The sequence below is a fragment of the Cicer arietinum genome, chromosome 7 (assembly GCF_000331145.2).
Source record: "Cicer arietinum cultivar CDC Frontier isolate Library 1 chromosome 7, Cicar.CDCFrontier_v2.0, whole genome shotgun sequence".
NCBI lineage: Eukaryota > Viridiplantae > Streptophyta > Magnoliopsida > Fabales > Fabaceae > Cicer > Cicer arietinum.
Genome location: NC_021166.2, coordinates 26,836,464 through 26,862,978, shown reverse-complemented (window position 1 = coordinate 26,862,978; position 26,515 = coordinate 26,836,464). Strand labels below are relative to the sequence as shown.

Sequence of the window (26,515 nt, the reverse complement as noted above, 5' to 3'; positions counted from 1 at the left end):
TTCTTCTCTAATGTATTTGAAGTGTAGGAAACATTCTTTCGTAACATACTATTAAAAGATATTTTTAGTGTGTTAGTGTAAATTATATCAAGGTTTTCCAAAATACCCTGAATCTTAGTGTGTTAGTGTAAATCATATCAAGGTTTTTCAAAATACCCTGAAGAAAATTTCTTGTTCATCTCATTTGCATCCGATTGGTGGGGGGGAATTGAGCCTAAAAGCTAGTATAACAACATGAGTTAGAATTTACTACATACAATCTTTATCAACAACTCCATTGTTAAAGTCTTGGAACAATTGTCAACAACTAAAACAGGCAATTATGCGCGAACGGAAAAGGAAATCATTGACGAAAACAATGAATTCAGTCCCTGGATGTTGGTGAAGAAAAAACGCAGAAAGAAGCAAGGCTTTAATGCTAATTATGGTCGAAATGATAATTTCCATGCACAAAATGTGGACAAGAATAGTCAACGAAATAAAGTTGCATGTGCCATCATGGAAACAAAAGAAATAAATAATATACTTACTATTAATGTTGAGTCCTCATCATGCCAGCTTCATGTGGACATGGGCCTTAAGTACAACGGTTCAACAACTTCAAAACGGAAAAAATTGGATTTTTTATCCTCAAAAATTGACTTTTTCCCTCAAATATGTAAAAAAGTTAATTTTACTTTTTTTATTTTCATTAATTCCAAGGTAAAAAAATTATTCTAAAATCATACCACTCACCAAAATTTCTAGCACTTAATTTTTTTCTTCATAAAAATCTGGTACACAAATTAATACTATTAAATATTGTATTTTTCAAATTTCCAGTTGTGTAATTTGCATTCCATAAATTTCTAGGTACTAAATTTTTAATAGTTAATAATTCTCCAGAAAATTAAGCTTTCAAATTTCTTGTAATTAATTTTGAAATTTCGAGTATGTTATTTCATTTTTTATTTTCTTTCTCAATTAGCCTTTAAGACATTTTATCATTTGACTTTGTTCACTACCATCAACTTAAACCTTTTCAGTACCATCAACTTAAACCAAACTGAGTTCCTAACATATGTGAATTAGTAAATCAACTATTTCAAACAAATTGAGTTCAGAATCAGAAACTCCTTGTGGAGGGACCCATATAGACTTCTTTATGAAGCTCACCATTTAAAAAAGCATTTTTGACGTCCATTTGGGAAATATGCCATTGACGAATAAATGCAACTGCAATAAGAGTACGAATAGTGGTCATCTTGGCTAATGGAGCAATAGTGTCTTCATAATCCATATTGTATTGTTGAGAGAAACCCTTAGCAACAAGACATGTTTTGTAGCGCTCAACTGACCCATCAGACTTAGTTTTGATCTTGTATACCCAACGAGACCCAATAGCACGTTTTCCATGAGGAAGAGGTACTAATTCCCAAGTGTCGGTTTTGTGCAATGCAGATAGTTCTTCTGCCATAGTCTACTGCCAAAGAGGATCAAGAACAACCTCTTTATAGGATGAGGGCTCAGACAAACTATGAATAGAGGTTAAGAAAGAAGCAAACGAAGTTGAGTAAGTGGAATAGACAAAATAAGGAAACTGAGTAGACTTACGTTGACGAGAGGGGTAACAAGGAGGATCAACAATCGCATGAGGTGGTTGGACAGCTGAGGGGACAAGATGGATGTCATCATGTGGAGTAGTAGTATTTGTCCTGCAATTCTCAATATTACAATCATTATAAGCGTTATCATTAGGACCATACGAGTCAATATGGGTTAGTTCAGAACTCTTAGTAATCTGAGAATAAGAGGAAACATAGTAAAAAGGGATGTGCTCAACAAAAACAACATTACGAGATACATAAAGTTTTCTTGCATGAGGATCATAACAATGATAACCCTTTCGACCATCCCCATAACCAAGAAAAACACACATGGCTGAACGAGAAGACAACTTACTGCGCTCTACTTGAGGGCGAAAAACAAAACAAGTAGAACCAAAAACTTTCAAAGAATAGTCATCAAAGGTAGAAGCATACAATTTTTTAAAGGGAGACAAACTTGATATGATAGAGGATGGAATTCTATTAATAGCATGAACAACAGTAAGAACTGCTTCTCACCAAAACTCACTAGGAACTGAAGCGGACAACAAAAGAGAACGAGTAGTCTCTATAATATGACGGTGTTTTCTTTCAGCAACTCCTTTTTGTTGAGGAGTATCAGTACAAGATGTTTGGTGGAGGGTGCCATCATAAGCAAGTAATTCAGAAAATTTATTAGAGGTATATTCACCACCAAAATCACAACGAAAGCACTTTATAACAGAATTATGTTGAGTTTTGACCATTGCACGAAATATATGATAAATGTAAAAAAAACTCAGACCGGTTTTTCATAAGATAAACCCAACAATAACGAGTGTAATCATCAATAAACGAAACATAATATCTAGATCCACCTTTGGTTAGAACCTGTGATGGACCCCAAACATCAGAGTGAACTAAATCAAAAGGTGCATATGCAACGGAAACACTTTTACTAAACGTTAAAGCTGGAAATTTAGCAAGTTTACAACCACAACAATCTGAGATATCACAGGTTTGTAACTTTCCTAAGGCTCCAGTAGAAGCCAAATATTTTAATCTAGAAGCAGAAACATGTCCAAAGCGAGAATGCCATAAATAAAAACTAGAAGTGAAGGAATTCAAGCGAAAACTAGATAATAAGTCAGCAGTAGTTGTTGAGGCTGCAGTATCTGGGAGTCCCAGGCCATCCAAAACATAAAGTCCCCCCTGTCTATGGCCTGTCGCAATCAGCCTCTCAGAATGTGGATCCTGCACACAACAAGAAGTGGAAGAAAACATAATCGAATAACCGAAATCACATATTTGACTAACAGAAGCAAGACTCAAAGTAAGTTTAGGAATATAATAAACATCAGAAAGAGACAGGTTAGGTGTGGAGACAGAACCAATGCTTGCTAGTGGCATAGGAGTGCCATCAGCAGTCATAACCGACACAAACGAGGCAGGTTTCACAGACACAAAAAATTTATCATCGTATGTCATATGATGAGATGCTTCAGAATCAAGAATCCATATGCAAGGAGATATACCTGACATACCAAAGAAGTTCAAACCTATAGAAGAGGTGGTAGACATGGCATGTGATTGAGTGGCAAAAAGTTTTTGAAGGCTATTCTGCAATATCAGATATTTGGGCAGCAATCTCAAATGAGTATACAGAACCAGAATTAGAGTCAATGGTAGGAGAAGCAGAAGCAACAATATTGGACGACGACCCCCTAAAATTCTTTTTATGTGCTCTCCCCAATTTCGGATAATGTGCTTTCCAATTACCTTTTTCTTTGCAAAATGGACATTCATCATTACCAAGCCCAACTATCCCTTGATATTTTCCTTTTTGAACTGGAGCAACAAAAACAGATGGAGGAGTTGAGAGAATTCCCTTATCTAACACACTAGAATGAGTCTTAAGTCTAATTTCTTCTGCCCACAATTCACTAACTACTGATTCAACAATAGGAAGGGGAGAACGATGCAAAATACCTCCACGAAGGCCCTCAAAATCATCACGAAGACCCCTCATAAACTAAACCCGACGTTGCTCCTCTCTTTGATCAATGTATGCTTTGACAGCTTTCAACTCAGGTGATTCCATAAGAGCCAATTGATCCCACATATTAGTCATCGCCGAATAGAATTCTTGAATGATCATATTGTTCTTCTTAAGGGATTTAATATCACTTTCCAAAGTTAGACTGAACATACAAATGTTTCAAGTGATCCCAAATCTTTTTAGCAGTATCATATTTTGCTAGTTGCTCTCCTATAGACAACTCAACAGAATTATTAATCCAAGTAATAATTTTTGAATTACTAACATTCCATGTTTTCAGATCTTTTGCATATTGAGTTTCATCTTTTTTATCTGTCGGCTTAACAGAGGTTCCATCAACAAAACCCCACATATCTTTTCCAATCAAAAAAATTTTCATCACATAAGTCCAATAAGAGTAATTTTGTCTATTGAGGTGAACACTAGCAGCTTGAATAGAATCATCCTTAGCACCAGGCATAACAAATAATGACAGGAAAATACGACAAACAAAATCACTGAGACAAAATAAATTAGGGATAACCTGGTGCTGTGCGAGCACGATCTCTCACTCTGCAGACGTCGTTTTTCCGATCCGACCGTTGCAGACGAAGACCTGAATATTGCGAACATGCGGTCCAAATATCAGCCCGATCCAACGGTTAATGAATGTGCAATCGATGTTTTTTCTGAGATTGATTTAACAAAATCAGAAATAGGGTTACTCTTCTTTTTTCTCTTTTGGTGGTTGTCTTTCCTATAAAAACAGTCTCTCTCTTCTTTAAAGTAGATCCTGAAATCAACCAAAGCTCTTTGATACCATGTTAACAATGAAAAGAGGAAGAAAATAGACAACCATCTAGGGTTTCATAACATAGAATGAACCAAATTGAGTTAATAGGGTTACAATGAGTATATATACAAGAGAATAGAAATGTCTAAAATACCTTTACTACTAATATATAATAACATTATCTAACAGAACCAACTTAACAGAGTTTCGTTCTGTTAAGTCGGTTCAGCTTAACCGACTTAATATTATAAATTCAGTTCAACAAATCATCTTTTTAAGTCAGTTCTTTTGATCAACTCACTTAACATATAGAGTTAAAATAATTATTTTATCTAATAATTTTTTTTTATGCTCCTGCTCCATACATACATACATACATACAATATTTCGTATTAAATTTCAAATTAAAATTTTGTACTTTCAACCACAATTTTATATAACCATCTAATAACCAAAATATAGAATATCATAAGTTCATGCAAAATATAAAGTACAAAGAAGATGTCTCGCAATTTCTAACTACTCTTGACAAGATGAAAAATGACTTAAATGTCTATTAACAATATTACAAAATCACATTTAACAATATTCAATAGACATATATTCAAGCACCGTTGTTTTCTTCAATTAATTCCAAAATAAAATTCACACAATTTCTTTAAATTGATCTGGATGAAATGATCTTAAGTCGTCAAGTATCTAAACAACAACAAAAAAAAAAAACACAATCAATATCGATTGAATCCTAATTTTTATCATACGAACATTAAAAAAGCACAATAAATAACAACTTATATTTTTTTTATCATACGAACATAAAAAAACACAATCAATAACATGTAAAAAATTTACGTAATTGCATCCATGAATCAACATTACTAGCTGTTACAATGTTCAACATATGTAACATGACATAATAGCCACACTCATAATTTGAAACTTGTCTCAGCTCTAAAATTGAAATCACAAAAAACTTTTAAATACATAAAATTGTTATAATATTATAAATGAAGTTATTTATTTGTAAACAAGTTACTATAGGAAAACTACATGTTATCTTCGGTTTAACTCTCAAACCTAACAACCTATAATAACCTTCGAAAGCTCTACAAAATTAAAATAAATATTAAAGTTGTGTTATAAAACATATTACAATACTTATGAACAATATAAATAAATAAATTAAATACTTACAAATCAACAATTTGACATATTTTTTTATATGACTTCCTTCCCAATGAACATATAAAGAGTACATTAAGCTCCTTAGGATTAATAACAAGCAATTTTCAATGACGACTATAATAAACAATTAAATATATGCTATATTCATTTTTCTCTATTATAAGCGATAACTATAATAGAAAATATTTATTTTATGAGATAAGGTGCTAGATAACAAGTTATTTTTTTCTCGTACAACTTCTTTTAAATGTGAACTTGAGCATTAGTTGAATCATTTTCACTTTGGATGAAACATTGATCAAAAAATTCACACACTTCACTCTTTCATAAGTCAATACAACGACGATGTAGATACGTAAGATATGAAACTTAATTTTCATTATAAATGAAATTCATAATTTGACAAAATTTATAAATTTACAAATAAAACATACTTACATTAGCCAAACTTGTAAAATGGTGATGCATATCTCTTCTTTACCCAAACACAACTCTATAATATCTTTCAATGGAAGGAAAAATAAACTAGTTCCACCATGTTCCAACTTAAATTCTAAAGGCTTTGACATTTTCATTGTAATTACCGTCAATTGTTCAACAGAATTTAGTTGGTGGAAGATCATCTTTCTTTGATACCTCAACAACCTAAACCATTAAAATAATATATTAGCCAACATAATTATAAGGACTCAAGTATTTAAGTACATAAAAAAAAATGTGTAACGAATACCTTATTGGGAATAAGTCACAAGAGTCTTTTTGGCCATTGAATAAAATTATTGGGGGCTTGACCAACTGTTGATACCTCATCAGTGGGCATAGGTACTTGAGCATTTGCATCTAGCACCTTCATAACCACAACCCTCCCCATATCATTATTTAGTATTTGATTATGTATAATGGGTCCCAACTTGTACACATCAGCATATGCCACAATATGAGTATTCCTATCAATATATGATTAACAATGTTTTGAGATATCGTCCTTTTCATCTAGTATAGGTGGCACACAAGAACAACTACCTTTTGTGCTTGCATGTAAAGTGGTATTAGGTGAGCTAATTGGAAAATTATTGTTTTATTGAGAGAAAGCCATAGATGATATATCTTGCATCACTTGCTCTTTAATCACCTTAGTAAGCTCTGCTTTTATGGTCTTTATTTGGTTATTACCCATAATAGGTGGAGTAGAGGATGGATAAGAATGCGATCCAAAGTATTGGCAAATCCTCATACCTCTACCAACTACCCAAACATGACCAGGGTGTTCAAGTCGTCCAATAGCTTCCATCAAGATATCTTGACGTCCTTTTGGATGGAAGTTTTCTAGAGATGTTTGCTCCACAAGAGAATCCTAAAACATACAATTTTAAAAATAAATAAATTCATAAATATGTAATTAATAAATTAGAATACATATTTACTTACAATTTTTTCAACAACAAAACGTGTTTCTTCTGATGTGTACTCTCCTGATGGTGTTTGTTGAGCTCTCTTCCACCTCTCATGATGTGATGGTGGAGATATAGGTGGAACTTCTGAATCTCCAGTTGATTTTTGCATTTCTTTTAATTTCTCTTAAATCATCTTCTTCTCTAGCAATACATATCCCCCAAGAGACAATTTGTGGGGGTACTTATTAAAAGATGGAATTATTTGCGCCTTCTTTCTTTTTTCCTATTGTAAATAAAAAACCAATTAAAGATAATACTAAAATTTTAGAAAGAACAATCAAATCATATATACAACTAACCTGAAAAGAAGGATCCTCTTTGGTCTTAATGAACGTCTGCCATATTTCATCGTCAATAAAAGGATATACATCAAAAGGAAATTTGTGACTCAGGAACCTATTATTTAAGTATCTCCTTGTTAATGTAGCTTTAAATGCCCTCTAACATTCACCCATATATTAAAAATATTTTTTTATAATAAATTAATTATTAGGAACATTCCATGTTTCCTACATTACACAACAAATATAATAGTTAGTTTACAACAATACTATAATTAAGTACAATAATAACAGAGATAATTAAAATTACATTGATTGTTTCCCAAAATTTTTTCTTCACGTCTTCATGTACTTCATCCTATTCATTGGTTAAAATTTTGACTTGTCTCGAGCAAGGGAAGCCACATGACCAATGAAAGTTTTCATGTTATCACCTATAGGTAGTCCAGTTAATTGATGAAAATCAATCGATAACTTATCACCATCCTTACACTTATGAAATAACTTTGTCATTGGTTTGCCACGTCTACTCTTTTTTTGGGTAGAGTTAGTATCTGATCCATTTTTTGAAGGAGCTGAGGGATCATCCATGTGTCTCTGTTTAAAAAATATATAATTATGGTCAATAGCAATTCAAAATTCAAAATAATAAATAAATAACATAACACTATAGATAAACTATCATATAAGGATGACACTATCGCAAGTAAAAAATAATAAGCAAAGCAAAGTTTATTTATATAAAACTATAAAACTGTCATGTTTGAATATTCTCCCATATCCATTATTGATGATCATCACGAGTGGCATACACATCGTCCTCTATATTTTCCACAATGAAACCAGACATTTGTTGTGAGAAAGAAGGAGTCTCAAAAGTATTTGATAGTGAACCTAGACTTTCATTAGGTCCATACATGTTTTTACCTTGGAGAACCACCGACCACCTTTTTTTAGAAGGATCACTAACATAAGACATTTGTCTTGCTTGAGATTCCATAATAAAAGGCTCATCCTTATAAGCTGATTTTTCAAGGTCTACCAATGTAAAAACAAATTCATCAATTTTAATACCATTATTTATGTCAATCCATTTACATTTAAAAACAGGAACTTTAAACTTAATAAAATCGACATCCCAAATCTCTTCAATGATCAAAAAGTAAGATATTGATACCACAACAAGATTTTTATCTTTTGAACTTGAAAAGTGCATTGACTTACCGACAACCATAACTCCACTATTTTGCACTGTTCTTTTGTCATCTTGAGCCTTTGTATATAAGGTAAAATTATTGATATCGTAGCCGGTCCAAGTTATGACATCAAAATTGGGCCCATATGCTAGCCATTTTAATGTAACAGAACATGTATTATCGGTTAAAATGGTTTCTTTAAACCACTTTAACAAAGTCTTGTTATGCTCATTCAACAACCATTTTGCATTCATTCGATGATTTTTTTCCTTGACAATATTTTTGTGAGCAGAAAGGTAAGGTTAAACCTCCTCAGTATTATTCAATATATACAAATGTGCTTCGAGTAATTCCTCATGCTCTTAACTTTTACACCTTGTATACCCTTACCTATGTATTTGTCCTTATTACGAGACTTAGGAACTCCTATAGTGTTCGCTTTTGACATATAGTCAAAACAAAACTCAATAGCTTCTTCTGCAATGTACCGTTGAAAAATAGATGCTTCTGGATAGTTTGGATTCTTCACATACCCTTTTAAGATCTTCATGCATCGCTCAATTGGATACATCCACCTTAAATAAACAGGACCGCATAATCTAATTTCTTTCACTATATTAACACTTAAGTGAACCATAATGTCATAAAAAGAAGGAGGAAAATACATTTCCAGTTGGCACACAATAATAACAACTTCATTTTCCAACTCATCTAATTTTTTAGGATCAATGACTTTGCTACATATAGCATTGAAGAATAAGCACAACCTAGTTAAAATATCTCTCACTTTTTTAGGCAATATTCCACGAATAGCCACTGGTTGTAGTAGTTGTTGCATTAATACATGATAATCATGAGACTTTAAACCAACTAATTTTAGATGTTTCATTGAGATAAAACTTTTTACATTTGAAGAATATCTTGTTGGCACTTTTATTCCCTTTAGAGTCTCACAAAAAAGTCTTCCCCTCATATTTTGATAAGGTATGACAAGCTGGAGACAAATATGTTTGCTTACCTGATGATTGTAGAGCTTATTCTTATCGTATACCTATCTCAACCTTATATAAACGAGCATTCAATCCATCCTTTGTTTTTCCTGGAATGTTGAGAAGTGTTTCAATCACACTATCACACACATTTTTCTCCATGTGCATCACATCAATACAATGTCTAACATCTAGACTGCACCAATAAGGAAGATTAAAGAACACAAGCCTCTTTTTCCATACATTTTTCTCAATGGACTGTTTTTTATTCTTTCCAAATTAACATTGACATCCTTCAATCTTTGATAAATTTGCTCTCCAGTTAAGGCTTTCGGAGCAATTCGATTCTCTTGATCTCCATTAAACGCTTTTCTCAACCTACGATATGGGAGATTAGGTTTAAGAGAATCTTGGCTCATTCCCGAATTCCGGATACAATTCATCAACTTTCTTCCATTGCAATGAATCAACTGAATGACGAAGTTGTCCATCACGTTGTCTCTCATTAGTATGCCATCTATATTCTTTGCATCATTGACATTAATGAATAATTGTTTGAACCTTGGAATTATTGGTAGATACCATAACACCTTCGCAAGAGGACCTGTTGTGCTTTCATCGCAATTGGAATCACCACCCTTCACTTTATAGCATGATAAACCACACACATGACATTGGTTCAACTCTTCAAACTCATTTCAGTATAGTATGCAATCATTAGGGCATGCATGTATTTTCTTATACTTCATACCCATTGGACACAATATCTTCTTTGCCTCATAATAACGGTTTGACAATGTATTATCTTCAGGAAGCATTTCTTTCAACAACTCAAGCAGTTATGTGAAGCTTTTGTCTGTCCACTCATTTCTCACTTTCAAGTTGAACAATCTAAGCACCGCATACAACTGTGTGAAGTTAGTGCATCCCAGATACAAAGCCTCTTCTTTATCATTGCACGAACTATCAAAAACATGTGCACGTTGAAAAGAATCTTGTCCAATATCAAGAATCATGTCCTTAAGCCGATTGTCCATATCTTCACGAACTTCTTCTCTTTTTGATAAATTTGTCATGTTTAACGAATCATCGTGTCATATCCATTTTGCATAAGTTTGGCATCCCATAAAAAATAAGATGATTTCTTATTTCTTCAAACTGTAATCGATTTCCATTTAAACATTTAACACAAGGACAGTAAAACTGTCCTTCACTTTTATGAAGTTTTTTTAAACCAAATTCTAAAAATTCTTCCACACCTATACACTTCACTTAAATGATTAACATTCATCCAACTACGATCTATAACTACTTTTGTTAAAAATAAATAACCGTAAAGATTAAGGTAAAAGATTTAAACTAATTTTTTTTATTGTTTTCTTCCTTATTGTTATTATTTTGTGAATATCTAAGTACATGTGAAATTTACAATTACAGAATAATTGAAATATTTTAAATGAAACACGTCCAATTGAAATATTTTAAACAAGACATTTCCAAGTATATTAATTCAATCAATTTTTTCTACTGAATTAATTTCCCTGTGCATCAGAATAATTGAAATAGTTTAAACATGACACTTTCAAGTGTATTAGTTTAATTCATTTCTTCTAATTAATTAATTTCTCTGTGCATCAGAATAATTGAAATATTTTAAATGCAACACTTCCAATTGAAATAGTTTAAACAGGACACTTTCAAGTGTATTAGTTTAATTCATTTCTTCTTCGTATTTCAAAATTAATTAATTTCCAAGTGCATCAATTATAAGAGCTATTACTTCAGTAATAATGGTTCTTTTAATCTCTTAAAGATTACAAGAGCTATTACTTCAGGAATAATGATTCCTTTAATCTCTTAAAGATTCAACTCATACAATTATGCTCTTCTTATTTGAGATACAAGTTTGGTGAGAAATCATGGAGACAAATTATATTCAGTAACACTATATTTTGTAGTTGTTTGGTTCTGTTTCAATAGCAAGATATACATGTCTATTGTCTCTAATACATAAAATACTACATTTGTAAAGTTTACACCTCATTTGTCTGCCTTTCTACATAAAAAACTATTGTTTTGCTCCCTGTTTTGTACACACATAAATTATAAAAAACGTAATATGTAAAATATGTAATATAATTTGAGAATCAAACATGTCTTAATGAATTGATGAAGTAGTGACGATAAAACGACAACGGACTCTGAAGTTGACGTTAGAAGAAATGCAGGAAGTAAGAATCTAGGTTGTAAGTGCTTCACGATATAGAGGTTAGGAATAGAAGGTGGAGGTTTAGAACGCAGAAGTTATGGGATCGAGAAGGTAAAACGCTAAGTACATAGAGGATGTTTTATATTTTTTTTAGTCTGCATTAATTTCGTTATCAATATAACTGCATTAAACAAGTTTCAAATATTTATAAAATTGTCACCGTGCGTCGTTTGTTAAATTTGGTGGCACGTCAATGACTTAACTCTGCTGTATTAAAAACTCAATTTTCTACTGGTGGGAGTCATGAAAAAAGTGTTGGAGCCCTTATTAATCAATCTCAGTTCCATGGCTTCGTTAATTGCATCAATATTTGTAACCTTATGGAACTTGGAGAAAGGGTGGCCTCCAAGAGCTTCTACATAGGGTGTTATGTAACATGAATTGGCAAGTGCACTTCTCTTCCTACTTCATCACTCATCTCCATTTTAAATCGTCTAACCATTATCGGCTCTTGTTAAATTCTAGTGACGATGAAAATTTGTCCATAAAGAATTACTTTAAATTTTTAGGCTTTTGGCTTGATCACCCTGATTATACTACCCTAAGTGAAATATCATTGGATCTCTTCTAACTCTTGGTCTCTTAATATTAATAATCTTACTGATATGCTTAAAATTTGGAACTCAAGAAAATAGTGGGTTACACTACGCGAAAAAACGCATATTACAGCGCTTTTTTTAAGCCATTTACAGCGCTTTTTCAAAAAAATAAGCGCTGTGAAAACGAGCGATGTAAATGATACAACAGCGCTTTTAAAAAAGCGCTATAAAACATGTAAATACAACGCGCGCTTGTTATGCACATTTTACAGCGCTTCTTCACAAAAAGCGCTGTAATATGCACCCCATTATATGAGTTATGGGTGTGCATTTTACAGCGCTTTCTCAAAAAAGCGCTCTAAAATGCACACCCATAACTCATATATGGGTGGGCATATTACAGCGCTTTCTCAAACAAGCGCTATAATATGCCCAACCATAATTTCATATATGGGTGGGCATATTACAGCGCTTTCTCACAAAAGCGTTGTAATATGCCCACCCATAATTTCATATATGGGTGTGCATATTACAGCGCTTTCTCAAAAAAGCGCTGTAAAATGCCCACCCATAATTTCATATTATGGGTCTGCATTTTACAGCGCTTTTCTTGTACATTTTACAGCGCTTTCTCACGAAAGCGCTGTAAAAGGTGCACCATTAAAGCGCTTTAGAACAACATTTTACAGCGCTTTTTAAAAAAAGCGCTGTAAAATGTGTGTGTGTGTTTTTTTTTTTAAACGCTGTAAATTAATTATTTGAAATGAAAAGCGCTTTTTAGCTTTTTATGGCATTTTTTTTAAAAAGCGCTGTCTTTTATCTTTGTATCCAAAATTATTTTGATCCAAAATCACTTCACAATCAGTAGAACAGAACATATTATAGACAATCAGTAGAACAGAACATATTATAGACAATCAGTAGAACAGAACATATTATAGACAATCAGTAGAACAGAACATATTATAGACAATCAGTTCACACAATCAGTAGAACAGAAATCAGAACTCTGTAACTTTATTAACATATATGTAACTCTGTAATTTACAACCTAAGTAACTACATTCAGATACATATATACAACCTAATTTACAACCTAATTACCTACATTCAGATCCATTATATAATAACTAACAGATCCATTATATGCATATATTGTGTCCTATGATCATTTACATATAATAACTAACAGAATATACATTATATGCACTAGCTACCATATAATATTCAGATCCCTTGCCCAGCACAAGCTATTTCCCAGAAAATCAAATAATTTTCATGTCAAGCACGTACTGACACCATTCTTCCTTTAATTCCATCAGATCTTCCTCAGAATATGATGGACTGGAATTGGCAAAGTACTGCAATATAAAAATTGAACATATTATATTAAGTTAGTATCAAATATATAGATAATTTATATATGAAAATCATATAATGCAAATACCGTACCGTTTCTGGGATAATAGTTTTATTCTTCTCAACAATCTCCTTCATGAATCTCAATATGTAGTACCCACAGTCGATGTTATTTGTTTGACGAGGGCACTTTATTGAGATCCATGTAATGTTATTAGACTTCTGCTTCGACACTTTAGCACCTCTTTGAGCTCGATAAACTTTTAAGGCACTATCGAATGAATAAATGTGATTATTAGAGCATGAATATTTATATATATATATATATATATAAATATTCATGCTCTAATAATCACATTTATTCATTCGATAGTGCCTTAAAAGTTTATCGAGCTCAAAGAGGTGCTAAAGTGTCGAAGCAGAAGTCTAATAACATTACATGGATCTCAATAAAGTGCCCTCGTCAAACAAATAACATCGACTGTGGGTACTACATATTGAGATTCATGAAGGAGATTGTTGAGAAGAATAAAACTATTATCCCAGAAACGGTACGGTATTTGCATTATATGATTTTCATATATAAATTATCTATATATTTGATACTAACTTAATATAATATGTTCAATTTTTATATTGCAGTACTTTGCCAATTCCAGTCCATCATATTCTGAGGAAGATCTGATGGAATTAAAGGAAGAATGGTGTCAGTACGTGCTTGACATGAAAATTATTTGATTTTCTGGGAAATAGCTTGCTGCTGGGCAAGGGATCTGAATATTATATGGTAGCTAGTGCATATAATGTATATTCTGTTAGTTATTATATGTAAATGATCATAGGACACAATATATGAACATGCATATGGATCTGAATGTAGTTTAGGTTGTAAATTAGGTTATATATATATACGTATCTGAATGTAGGTAATTAGGTTGTAAATTAGGTTGTATATATGTATCTGAATGTAGTTACTTAGGTTGTAAATTACAGAGTTACATATATGTTAAAAAAGTTACAGAGTTCTGATTTATGTTCTATTGATTGTGTGAACTGATTGTCTATAATATGTTCTGTTCTACTGATTGTGAAGTGATTTTGGATCAAAAATAATTTTGGGTACAAAGATAAAAGACAGCGCTTTTTAAAAAAAGTGCCATAAAAAGCTAAAAAGCACCTTTCATTTCAAATAATTAATTTTGATGTAGGGTGTCACTACATGTGTCCTATACTTGTCCTCGCCGACTCAACGGAAGGTGGGAAAAGGAATATTGTACAATACTTCGGGAGAAGTATTGCACAATATTCCGATCCCCGCGGGCCATGTCAAAGTATCGCCTACGGTTGCTTTCGAACCAACTGCACCGTTGCCCATACCGGACAACGATGGAGATATGAAGTTCTTAAGCGACGCTATTGGCAGTTACGTGGCATGGCCCACACACCTTGTTGCCCTCGAAAAAAAGATTCCCAAGGACAAATCAGTTACATCTCCCGAAAAGGTTTGTCACATTTATTGCCTAAGGTTTTTTATTTTTTCAGATTCAATAAACTAACATTTTACCTCATTTTTGTAGGTCCAAATAAATAAACCACCCCTACAGCCAAAAAAAGGCAGCAGACCTCAAAAATTGGAGGTTAATAGGGCTGCCAAACTACAAAGGCTGGAGGGTAATAAAGCTGCAAAACTTGCAGCAACAAAAAATCTGGATCGGGGAAAATCGGTCGCTGCTGCTGCTGCTCCTAATAAAAGTCAGCCACGCCTTGGTAAATACGGGGCGTGTCTTGACATCCAAATAAAAAGGAACATGGGCAGCAGCAACGATTCGCCCATTGTACAAATGAATCAAGACATCTTTGGAGATGAGTATATTGAGTACCTCGAAAAGGAGCAAATGTACGATCTTCTCGAACATAAGGAGCTGAGTGTTACTGTAATCAGCTTGTACATAAGGTAAAAAATACTTTTAATTGCATTTATTTGTAATTAATTAAATGTATTGGTAATTAATCTAGTTTAAAATTTTCATTGAAGGTTTTTGTACGAGAAGGTCGTGTGCACGAGGAAACTGTCAAATAAATACTCATTCTTGTCTCCGCATAAGATGTCGATGTTCAAACTCGATCCAGACAATGTAAAACACTACATTGTAGATATGTTTTTAAGAAATAAAGAAAGTGATAAATTGTTCTTGGCACCATATAATTCAGGGTACGTAATTTTATCTTTTTTAATTGATGAGAATTTAATTTATTAGTTGTCTATAAACAAAATTGCTTAACCAATTTTTTGTTGTTGTAGGGCACATTGGGTGCTATTTGCAATCAATGCGGTCTCTGAAGTGATATACTATTTGGATCCCGTGCACGGCGATTACACCAATCACCCCGGAATAAAGAATATGCTCGACACGTAAGTAATATTCATTTATTTCTTACATATATATATTTATATATATATATATATAAATATATATATGTAAGAAATAAATGAATATTACTTACGTGTCGAGCATATTCTTTATTCCGGGGTGATTGGTGTAATCGCCGTGCACGGGATCCAAATAGTATATCACTTCAGAGACCGCATTGATTGCAAATAGCACCCAATGTGCCCTACAACAACAAAAAATTGGTTAAGCAATTTTGTTTATAGACAACTAATAAATTAAATTCTCATCAATTAAAAAAGATAAAATTACGTACCCTGAATTATATGGTGCCAAGAACAATTTATCACTTTCTTTATTTCTTAAAAACATATCTACAATGTAGTGTTTTACATTGTCTGGATCGAGTTTGAACATCGACATCTTATGCGGAGACAAGAATGAGTATTTATTTGACAGTTTCCTCGTGCACACGACCTTCTCGTACAAAAACCTTCAATGAAAATTTTAAACTAGATTAATTACCAATACATTTAATTAATTACAAATAAATGCAATTAAAAGTATTTTTTACCTTATGTACAAGCTGATTACAGTAACACTCAGCTCCTTATGTTCGAGAAGATCGTACATTTGCTCCTTTTCGAGGTATTCAATATACTCATCTCCAAAGATGTCTTGATTCATTTGTACAATGGGCGAATCGTTGCTGCTGCCCATGTTCCTTTTTATTTGGATGTCAAGACACGCCCCGTATTTACCAAGGCGTGGCTGACTTTTATTAGGAGCAGCAGCAGCAGCGACCGATTTTCCCCGATCCAGATTTTTTGTTGCTGCAAGTTTTGCAGCTTTATTACCCTCCAGCCTTTGTAGTTTGGCAGCCCTATTAACCTCCAATTTTTGAGGTCTGCTGCCTTTTTTTGGCTGTAGGGGTGGTTTATTTATTTGGACCTACAAAAATGAGGTAAAATGTTAGTTTATTGAATCTGAAAAAATAAAAAACCTTAGGCAATAAATGTGACAAACCTTTTCGGGAGATGTAACTGATTTGTCCTTGGGAATCTTTTTTTCGAGGGCAACAAGGTGTGTGGGCCATGCCACGTAACTGCCAATAGCGTCGCTTAAGAACTTCATATCTCCATCGTTGTCCGGTATGGGCAACGGTGCAGTTGGTTCGAAAGCAACCGTAGGCGATACTTTGACATGGCCCGCGGGGATCGGAATATTGTGCAATACTTCTCCCGAAGTATTGTGCAATATTCCTTTTCCCACCTTCCGTTGAGTCGGCGAGGACAAGTATAGGACACATGTAGTGACACCCTACATCAATAGTTAAAACATAAGTACAGTTAATATATAAGTTTGTTTAATACATAAGTAATTACATAAGCAAGTAAGTAGTAAGTAATTAATTACCTCGGGAATACTCTTCAAACCGACGTTGCAACTCCCGGTTTCACTCTCCATTTGTATTTCAGGTTGGAGCTGAACCGGAAGTTGCTTGTCTTTATTCGTATTCACCAAGAGTGCCACTTGCTCCGATAAGATTCTGAGCTTCTCTAATACTTCCTCGTTGGAAGGTTTTTGGCGCTTCTCTTGAGGAAAAAAGCTTTTGGGAGTTACGCCAAATCCTTTCCCCCTCACTCGACCGGAATACTCAGGGACATTAAACACTTTCCCAAGAATGTCCCTGCACGTATCCTTGTTGCCCTCTTGAGTTTCAGAACTTTGTTCAATAGTTTCCTAAAATACATGTAACATTAAAAAGATAAGTTCAATAGCATTTTTAAAATACAATATTAAAAAATATTAAAGTGATAATATACTTACACAAAGTTCTACAACTTTCTTGACATTTTCATTATCAACCACTCCTTCTTTGTTAACACGCGCTTCCTTCCATAAGATATGACGACCCAAGGGTTGATCGGCTTGGGTGTCTTTTCTCTATTCGTTAAAATCATAAACAAAATAATACAAATTAGTTACACACTATAGTTTATAATACAAATTACAAGTGATGTTTAATTACTTACAATTTTTTGTTCAAGGCGTGCATATCCCATACGTGATTTCTTGTATGGGTGTTTTGGGTTGCTTGCCCGTTCGCGATTTGCCTTACTAATATTCTATATAAAAAAAAAATAGCAATTGTGTAAAAATTTAAAATACGCTACGAATATGAATAATAAAACACAAATGCTAATAAATTAATCACTTACGACAAACGCCGGGTCAGAACGTTTGGAAACAAATGCACTCCATTCATCCTTTGATATATAATGTTGATATATCTTTGGAGGTTCAGCATTTGTGTTTCCTTCTCTATCTTTTAGATAGAAATTTGAGAGATGGGATCTAAATCCACGATGGATTTTCCCAGCAACTCTCAAAACATATGACTTTCGTTCCTCATCAAGAACAAAAGTGGTCTGCAATGAAAACAATTATAAGTAATGTATTTTACAGAAAAAAAATTATAAATGACAAAAGAGTAGATCAAAATATTTACTTGAATGTCATTCCAGATGATATCTTTGGCATCCTTCAACGCCTTATCTCTCCAGTTGTCTATTGTTATTGGGACATTTTGACGAACAACAGCCCCAATGTAGCTTACAAACATGGAGCTGTTGGGGTCAACTGGCTGACCACTCTCGTTCCAGCCAACCTAATAAACTCATATAGTAAGTACATGCCCTAAACCCTAAAAAAAGATAAAAAAACACACAGCAAACAGAGTATATATAGTATACCTCAAATTTAATGCCACTGCTCCGTGCTTTAATCACCCTTTGCATGATAGTTGCACCACGTTTGACTTCTTTTTCGTAAGTCTTAGAGGTGCCAACTTCTTCATTTTGAACTTCTAAATCTTTGTTTGTATCCATTTAACTACAACAAGTTCAACATGCACTTTAGTATAACATCAACAAGCTCAACATGGATCATGCATTATTATAAACAAACTCAACATGTATCAGTATATCTTAAAAAAGCTCAACATGCATTCTAATGATTACAAAAATTTAATAACATCAATACCTGAATAATGATGGTTCGAAGAAAGACGAAATGCAAAGAAAAGAGGGTTTGCAGAAAGTTCACAGAAATATGGTTCACAGAAATACGGTTTGAAGAAATACGTAATGAGGGTTACGTATTTCAATGAAAATATATTGTGTGAAATGGGAGAGATGATCTTGGATGGAAATAAGGTTCGAAATGAAGGAGATGATCGTGGAAATAAGGTTCGTAAAGGACGGGATGATAGGGTTTGCAAAAGAAGAGAAGAAATGAAGGTTGAGATGAAGGTTACGTAATGAAGAGGAAACTGAAGAGGTAACTGTTATATATACGTAACACTTTTACAGCGCTTTTTATAAGCCTTTTACAGCGCTTATTTTGTAAAGCGCTCTAAAAGGCTTCTTTAGTTAAATTTTTAAAAGGCTCTTTTACAGCGCTTTTTTCAAATAAGCGCTGTAAAAGACCTCCGTGTGTTATTATGTTATTTGAATGCCTTTTACAGCGCTTTTTTCAAATAAGCGCTGTAAAAGACCTCCGTGTGTTATTATGTTATTTGAATGCCTTTTACAGCGCTTTTTTCAAATAAGCGCTGTAAAAGACCTCCGTGTGTTATTATGTTATATGAATGCCTTTTACAGCGCTTTCACACATAAGCGCTCTAAAAGGCTTCTTTAGTTAAATTTTTAAAAGGCTCTTTTACAGCGCTTTTTTCAAATAAGCGCTGTAAAAGACCTCCGTGTGTTATTATGTTATATGAATGCCTTTTACAGCGCTTTCACACATAAGCGCTCTAAAAGGCTTCTTTAGTTAAATTTTTAAAAGGCTCTTTTACAGCGCTTTTTTCAAATAAGCGCTGTAAAAGACCTCCGTGTGTTATTATGTTATTTGAATGCCTTTTACAGCGCTTTTACACATAAGCGCTCTAAAATGTCTCTTTATGTTAATTTTAAGAGGCTCTTTTACAGCGCTTTTCCCAAATAAGCGCTGTAAAAGACCTCCGTGTGTTATTATGTTATATGAATGTTTTTTAAAGCCTTTTACAGCGCTTTTCCACATAAGCGCTCTAAAATGTCTCTTTATGTTAATTTTAAAAGGCTCTTTTACAGCGCTTTTTCCAAATAAGCGCTGTAAAAGGCCTTATTGTTTTTGTGTTTTGTTATGTTATGTTATTTTTTAAACAAGCTCAACATGCATGCAAAACCCACATAGTAGTAACTGGTCACCACAAAAATCCCTTCCTCTTCACCAAACTCTTCTCCTTTTATGCATCTTCTTCACAAACATCAAAGCTTACTCTTTCACAATTCAATCTCCACCTCAACACCCTTTTTATCTCTTTACATTCTCTTTCCTTCTTAAATCGAAACTTAATTGGTATTCAGGATCATTGCCATGTTGCGAAAAATGGGTTTGTGTCTGGTGTTTTTGGGGATTCCCATGATGCGTACAAGGTGTTTGAAGAAATGGGTTTGTGTCTGATGTTTTTTGGATTCCCATGATGCGTACAAGGTGTTTGAAGAAATGGGTTTGTGTCTGATGTTTTTTGGATTCCCATGATGCGTACAAGGTGTTTGAAGAAATTAGGTGTCTGATGAATATTATTTTTAAAGCTTTTTTACAGCGCTTTGTCAAATAAGCGCTGTAAAATGTCTTTTTTACTCACTTTCAAAAGAGTCGTTTACAGCGCTTTGTGTGAAAAGCGCTGTAAAAGGTATAAAACACTCATTATTTTATTTTTAAAAGGATCTTTTACAGCGCTTTTTAAGATAAGCGCTGTAAAATGTCTCTTTATTTTATTTTTGTGTTTGGTTTATTTGGGTTGGGATGACATTAAAAACATTTTTATCATTGTTTATTGGATTAAAAATATTGTTATCATTGTCTTTATCACAATACTTTAGGAGATGATGAATTATTAGAAATGAGTATTCTGAAGAATCTATATATATATATGCACTGAGCAAAAGAGAATCTCTCTATTCAGTTCAGTTCAGTTCATGTAAATTACTAATTTATATTCAGTTCAGTTCATGTAAATCAAGCTAAATATAAAACACTCATTGTTACATGAACTTGGTATAAAACACTCAAATCAAGCTAAATATAAGCAGAAAATAAATTAATCAGAAAATAAATTAATCAGAACTTAGTATAAAACACTCAATTCAGATTACATGCATATTTACAATAACACAGTTCAGATTACATGCATAGCTTATATAAAACAATTAAACATATATATACATTAAGATGCCCTTCTTCTTTTCCTGGTGACATTCACATTTGTTTGTCCATTTACAATACGAAACGATGGATTAATCCAAATTCCCTCATCATGATCATCTCTAAGATATAAACCATCATCAGTTGAATCAATTTCATGTGGTTGTTGTGATGTTGCAAATAAAAGATCATTACCAACATCTTCATCATTATTGTTATCATCACTTATTTTATTGGTCGATAGGACAACAGACCATTTATCATTAGAAGGATCAGTGACATAAAACACTTGTTGAGCTTGCGACGCTAAAATAAAAGGCTCGTCTTTGTATCCCACCCTATTAAAATCGACAAGCAAGAATCCTGACTCATCAATCCGAACGCCATTATTATTATCGACCCACTTGCAACCAAATATGGGAACACGAAACATTGTGTAGTCTAACTCCCATATGCGCTCGATAACCCCAAAATATGATAGATTTGCATATATTGGGTTTTTGTCTTTTGCACTTGAGACATGCATCGCTTCAGCTACGAGAGTGACTCCACTATTTTGCATAGTGGTCTGATCATCTTGTTCTTTGGTATAAAATGTGTAGCCGTTAATAACATAACCAGTGTAAGAAAAGACATGTAAGCTCGGACCATTTGCTAGCCACCTCAATCTATTTGAAATTGATCCGGGGTCTATATCAAATTTTGACATTATGTGATTTTTTAACCATGTTACAAAACTTCGATTGTGCTCTCGAGTTATCCAATTTTGATTCCTATTCATGTTCAAACGAGATAACTGATCAATGTGTATTGTAACATACGGTTGAACCTCATCATCATTGTGCAGAACATACAATTGTGCCTGCTCCCATTCTGTCCTTGATATAGTCAGTAGTCTCCTTCCAGTTATCCCTTCTCCTGATAGTCTTCCCGAATGACGAGACATGGGAAGCCCTATGGATTCAACATTGGACAGATATTCAGTACAAAATTCAGCAGCCTCTTCAACAATGTATCGTTCAGCAATACAACCTTCTGGTCGACTTCTACTTTTTACGTACCCTTTTAATATTTTCATATATCGTTCTATCGGATACATCCATCTCATATAAGCTGGCCCACAAAGTTGTGTCTCCTTAACCAGATGAACAGTAAGGTGAACCATTATATCAAAAAACGATGGTGGGAAATACATTTCAAGCTCACACAAAGTAACAACAATTTCCCTCTGCAATGTCGGTAATTTCTGAGGGTCGATCACTTTACTACAAATTTCCCTGAAGAAGAAACATAATCTAGTTAAGGCTAGTCGAACTTTTTCAGGTAAAATGGAACGTATACCTATTGGTAGCAAATGCTCCATTATAATATGACAATCATGGGTCTTCAAACCTTTTAACTTGAGGTCTTTCATACAAACCAAATTTTTAATGTTCGAAGAGTATCCTTCTGGAACTTTAACTTCGTGTAGAAATTTACATAAAACAATTTTTTCCTTTCTAGATAGAGTATGAGCGGCTGGAGGTAGATATGTGCGATTTCCTTTCTTTACTGGAGCCAGTTCATTTCTTATTCCCATATCGACCAAGTCCAATCTTGCATTGACGCCATCTTTAGACTTTCCTGGAACATTGAGTAACGTACCAATAACACTTTCAAATACATTTTTTTCAATATGCATCACATCGAGGAAATGTCTTACATACAATGACTTCCAATATGGCAATTCAAAGAAAATTGACTTTTTCTTCCACCCAGTTTTCACCAGCTCTCCCGCAAAAGGTTTGCCAAATTTATTGGTCAAACCTTGTACTTTTTCAAGTATTTGATATCCAGTCGGTGCTAAAGGAGCTTTACCTTCCTCTGATTTTCCATTGAATGCATTTCTCCACCCACGATACTGATGACTATAAGGTAAAAATCTACGATGTCCAAGAAACACATTCTTCTTACAATGTTTCAACCGCATCCAATTTGTACTCTCTTCACATATAGGACATGCACACTGACCTTTAATGCTATATCCTGATAAATTACCATATGCTGGAAAATCATTAATTATGCCGAACAACATAACCCTTAAATTGAAACATTCTTTCTTATACCCATCATAAACTTCCACACCTGTCTCCCACATACTTTTTAAATTTTCGATTAGAGGAGTCAAGTATACGTCGATATCATTCCCCGGTTGTTTGGGTCCAGAAATTAACAGAGACAACATCATAAACTTACGCTTCATACATAACCATGGAGGTAGGTTATATATTACCAAAATCACAGGCCACGTGCTATGTGAGATGCTTTGAAGACCATGTGGATTCATTCCATCAGTAGAAAGTGCAAGTCTTAGATTTCTTGACTCTATCCCGAATTCAGGATACTCGTGATCAATTTTTGCCCATTGTGGGGAATCTGCAGGGTGTCGAAACATTCCATCTCTAATTCTTTCATCTGCATGCCATGTCAAGTGTTTTGAATCTTCTTCACTGCGATACATGCGCCTAAATCTTGGTATTATAGGAAAATACCACACGACTTTTGCTGGAGTAGATTCTTTCTTCTTATATCGAGAGACATTGCATTTCGGACACGCCTTAAGTAGTTCATATTCGTTTCGAAATAAAATGCAATCGTTAGGACACGCATGAATCCTTTCGTAACTCATTCCAATAGAACACAAAATCCGTTTAGCCTCGTAGGTTCGACTGGGAAGTTCATTATCATCTGGCAACATATCTTTTATGAGTGTTAATAATTCCGTAAAGCTTTTATCAGACCATCCATTACTCGCTTTTAAGTTGTACAACTTTAATATCGCTGACAGTCTTGTGAATTTAGTACAACCATTATATAATTCTTTCTCTGCATCACTCAACAAACTTTCAAACATTTTAGGACAATCTCGAAGATCTTCTTCAACTGCTTTTGCAATCTCATCAACTCGGTCCGGCTCATATGTATCTGTATCGAAATCAGTTGAAGCATATGTAGAACTATTCTCAAAATTAATGTTTCCTTTTTTTTTCTCACCATGTCTTATCCAACATGTGTAGCTTTGATCAATTCCATTACATACTAGATGTCCTTCTAATTCATCTTCTCTAACACGTTTTCCAAAACAACATTTTAAACAAGGACAAACTACTCTATTTGGATCTTTTGCATTCTTCACTGCAAACTCAACAAACTCCTTCACTCCAATTTCATACTCTTTTGACAATCGATTGGCTGAAATCCATTTCCTATCCATATTATACCACCTATATAAATGCAGTAACAAAAATAATAAGCTTTCAAAACATATCAACAAGTTTCAAAAAGAAACCAATATCAACTAACAATTTCAAAACAGAACAGATCATGTGGTATGAGTTTTTGACAATTTTTGACAATTTCAAAACATAACAGATCATGTGTAAAAAATACCTTAGACAACGTAGATGGCCGCACAGTACGTAGAGGATATTAGGGTTCCCAACGTATATAATTATTTGAAAGATGTAGAGGATATGAGGGTTTCCAACGTATATAATTATTTTAAAGATGTATTTTACAGCGCTTGTGAAAAACGCGCTGTAATAGGTAGTTAAATTCAATGAAAGCGCATGTGTTTTACAGCGCTTGTGAAAAACGCGCTGTAATAGGTAGTTAAATTCAATGAAAGCGCATGTGTTTTACAGCGCTTGTGAAAAAAGCGCTGTAATAGGTAGTTAAATTCAATGAAAGCGCATGTGTTTTACAGCGCTTGTGAAAAAAGCGCTGTAATAGGTAGTTAAATTCAATGAAAGCGCATGTGTTTTACAGCGCTTGTGAAAAAAGCGCTGTAATAGGTAGTTAAATTCAATGAAAGCGCATGTGTTTTACAGCGCTTGTGAAAAAAGCGTTGTAATAGGTAGTTAAATTCAATGAAAGCGCATGTATTTTACAGCGCTTGTATAGGTAGTTAAATTCAATAAAAGCGCATGTGTTTTACAGCGCTTGTGAAAAAAGCGCTGTAATAGGTAGTTAAATTCAATGAAAGCGCATGTGTTTTACGGCGCTTGTGAAAAAAGCGCTGTAACTGATACGCGAAAGCGCTTCCTTTTACAGCGCTTTTTTGACAAGCGCTGTAAAAGCCTTATAACGTGATGCGCAAACGTTATATGACCTACTACAGCGCTTGTTTTACAGCGCTTTGAATCAAAAGCGCTGTAATAGGTTCCGTTATTTTTAAAATATAATTACAACAGCGCTTGTGTTTAGCAAGCGCTGTAAAATAGGCGCTGTTAAATGTCATTTTTGGCGTAGTGTTATCAAGGATTTAAAATGAAGTGAACCTATAATCTTATTGTCAAATCACAGGAAAACTATTGGTTTCAACAATCCCGGTATAAATGGGTGAATCAGGGTGATTTGAATACTAAATTTTTTCAAGTGTCTACCTTGAAGAGGCATCGCCATAATAAAATTGTTACTCTCCAACCAAATGGAGATTCCTAGGCCTATTGTTTCTAATTATTACAATTGTATGTATCTCTCTTCTAGATCGGCTTGAGCTAATTTTGTTACCATCTCCAACTTTTCGACTATTGAGCCTCATGATATGAATACTATGATGGGTTTAGTTTCTTACAATGAGATCCGTGAAGCTCTCTTTAGTATGGGTAATTAAAAAGCTCTAGGGTCAGATGGTTACCATCCTATCTTCTTCAAACGAAACTGGGATACGTTGGGTGATTCTATCTGCAAATTGGTGAAGAATTGCATTATCAATAATAAGAATATTGCTGATACTAACCATACTTTGATCACCCTTATTCCAAAAATTGAGACTCCTTTTAAGGTGAACCAGTTCCGTCCCATTGCTCTGTGTAATGTAAGTTATAAGGTTATATTTGAGATTGTGGCTCATCACCTTCGTTGTATCATGCTTTATATTGTTTCTCAAATCAAAGCAATTTCATTCCTGGGATGCCGAATATGGATATCATTCTACCTCTTCAGAAAATCGTCCATTCCTTTAAACGTATGAAAGGGAGTAAAGCCTTTATGATATTGAAGATTGACCTCGAAATAGCCTATGATTTCATAGAATATCAATTTATTATGGAATCTCTTACGCTTCAAAACCTTTAAGAGAAACTTAGGTTGTTGATTAAGAGTTGTATTGCTACTTCTAGCATGTGTATAATTGGAATGGGAAATGTAATAACCCGTTCAATGTT

General features: G+C 33.7%; 1 pseudogene; it reads right to left on the bottom strand.

The window, feature by feature from the left end:
- Positions 1 to 8,100: 8,100 nt before the first annotated feature.
- On the bottom strand, positions 8,101 to 25,751 carry LOC140918725 (uncharacterized; annotated as a pseudogene).
- Positions 25,752 to 26,515: the final 764 nt, after the last annotated feature.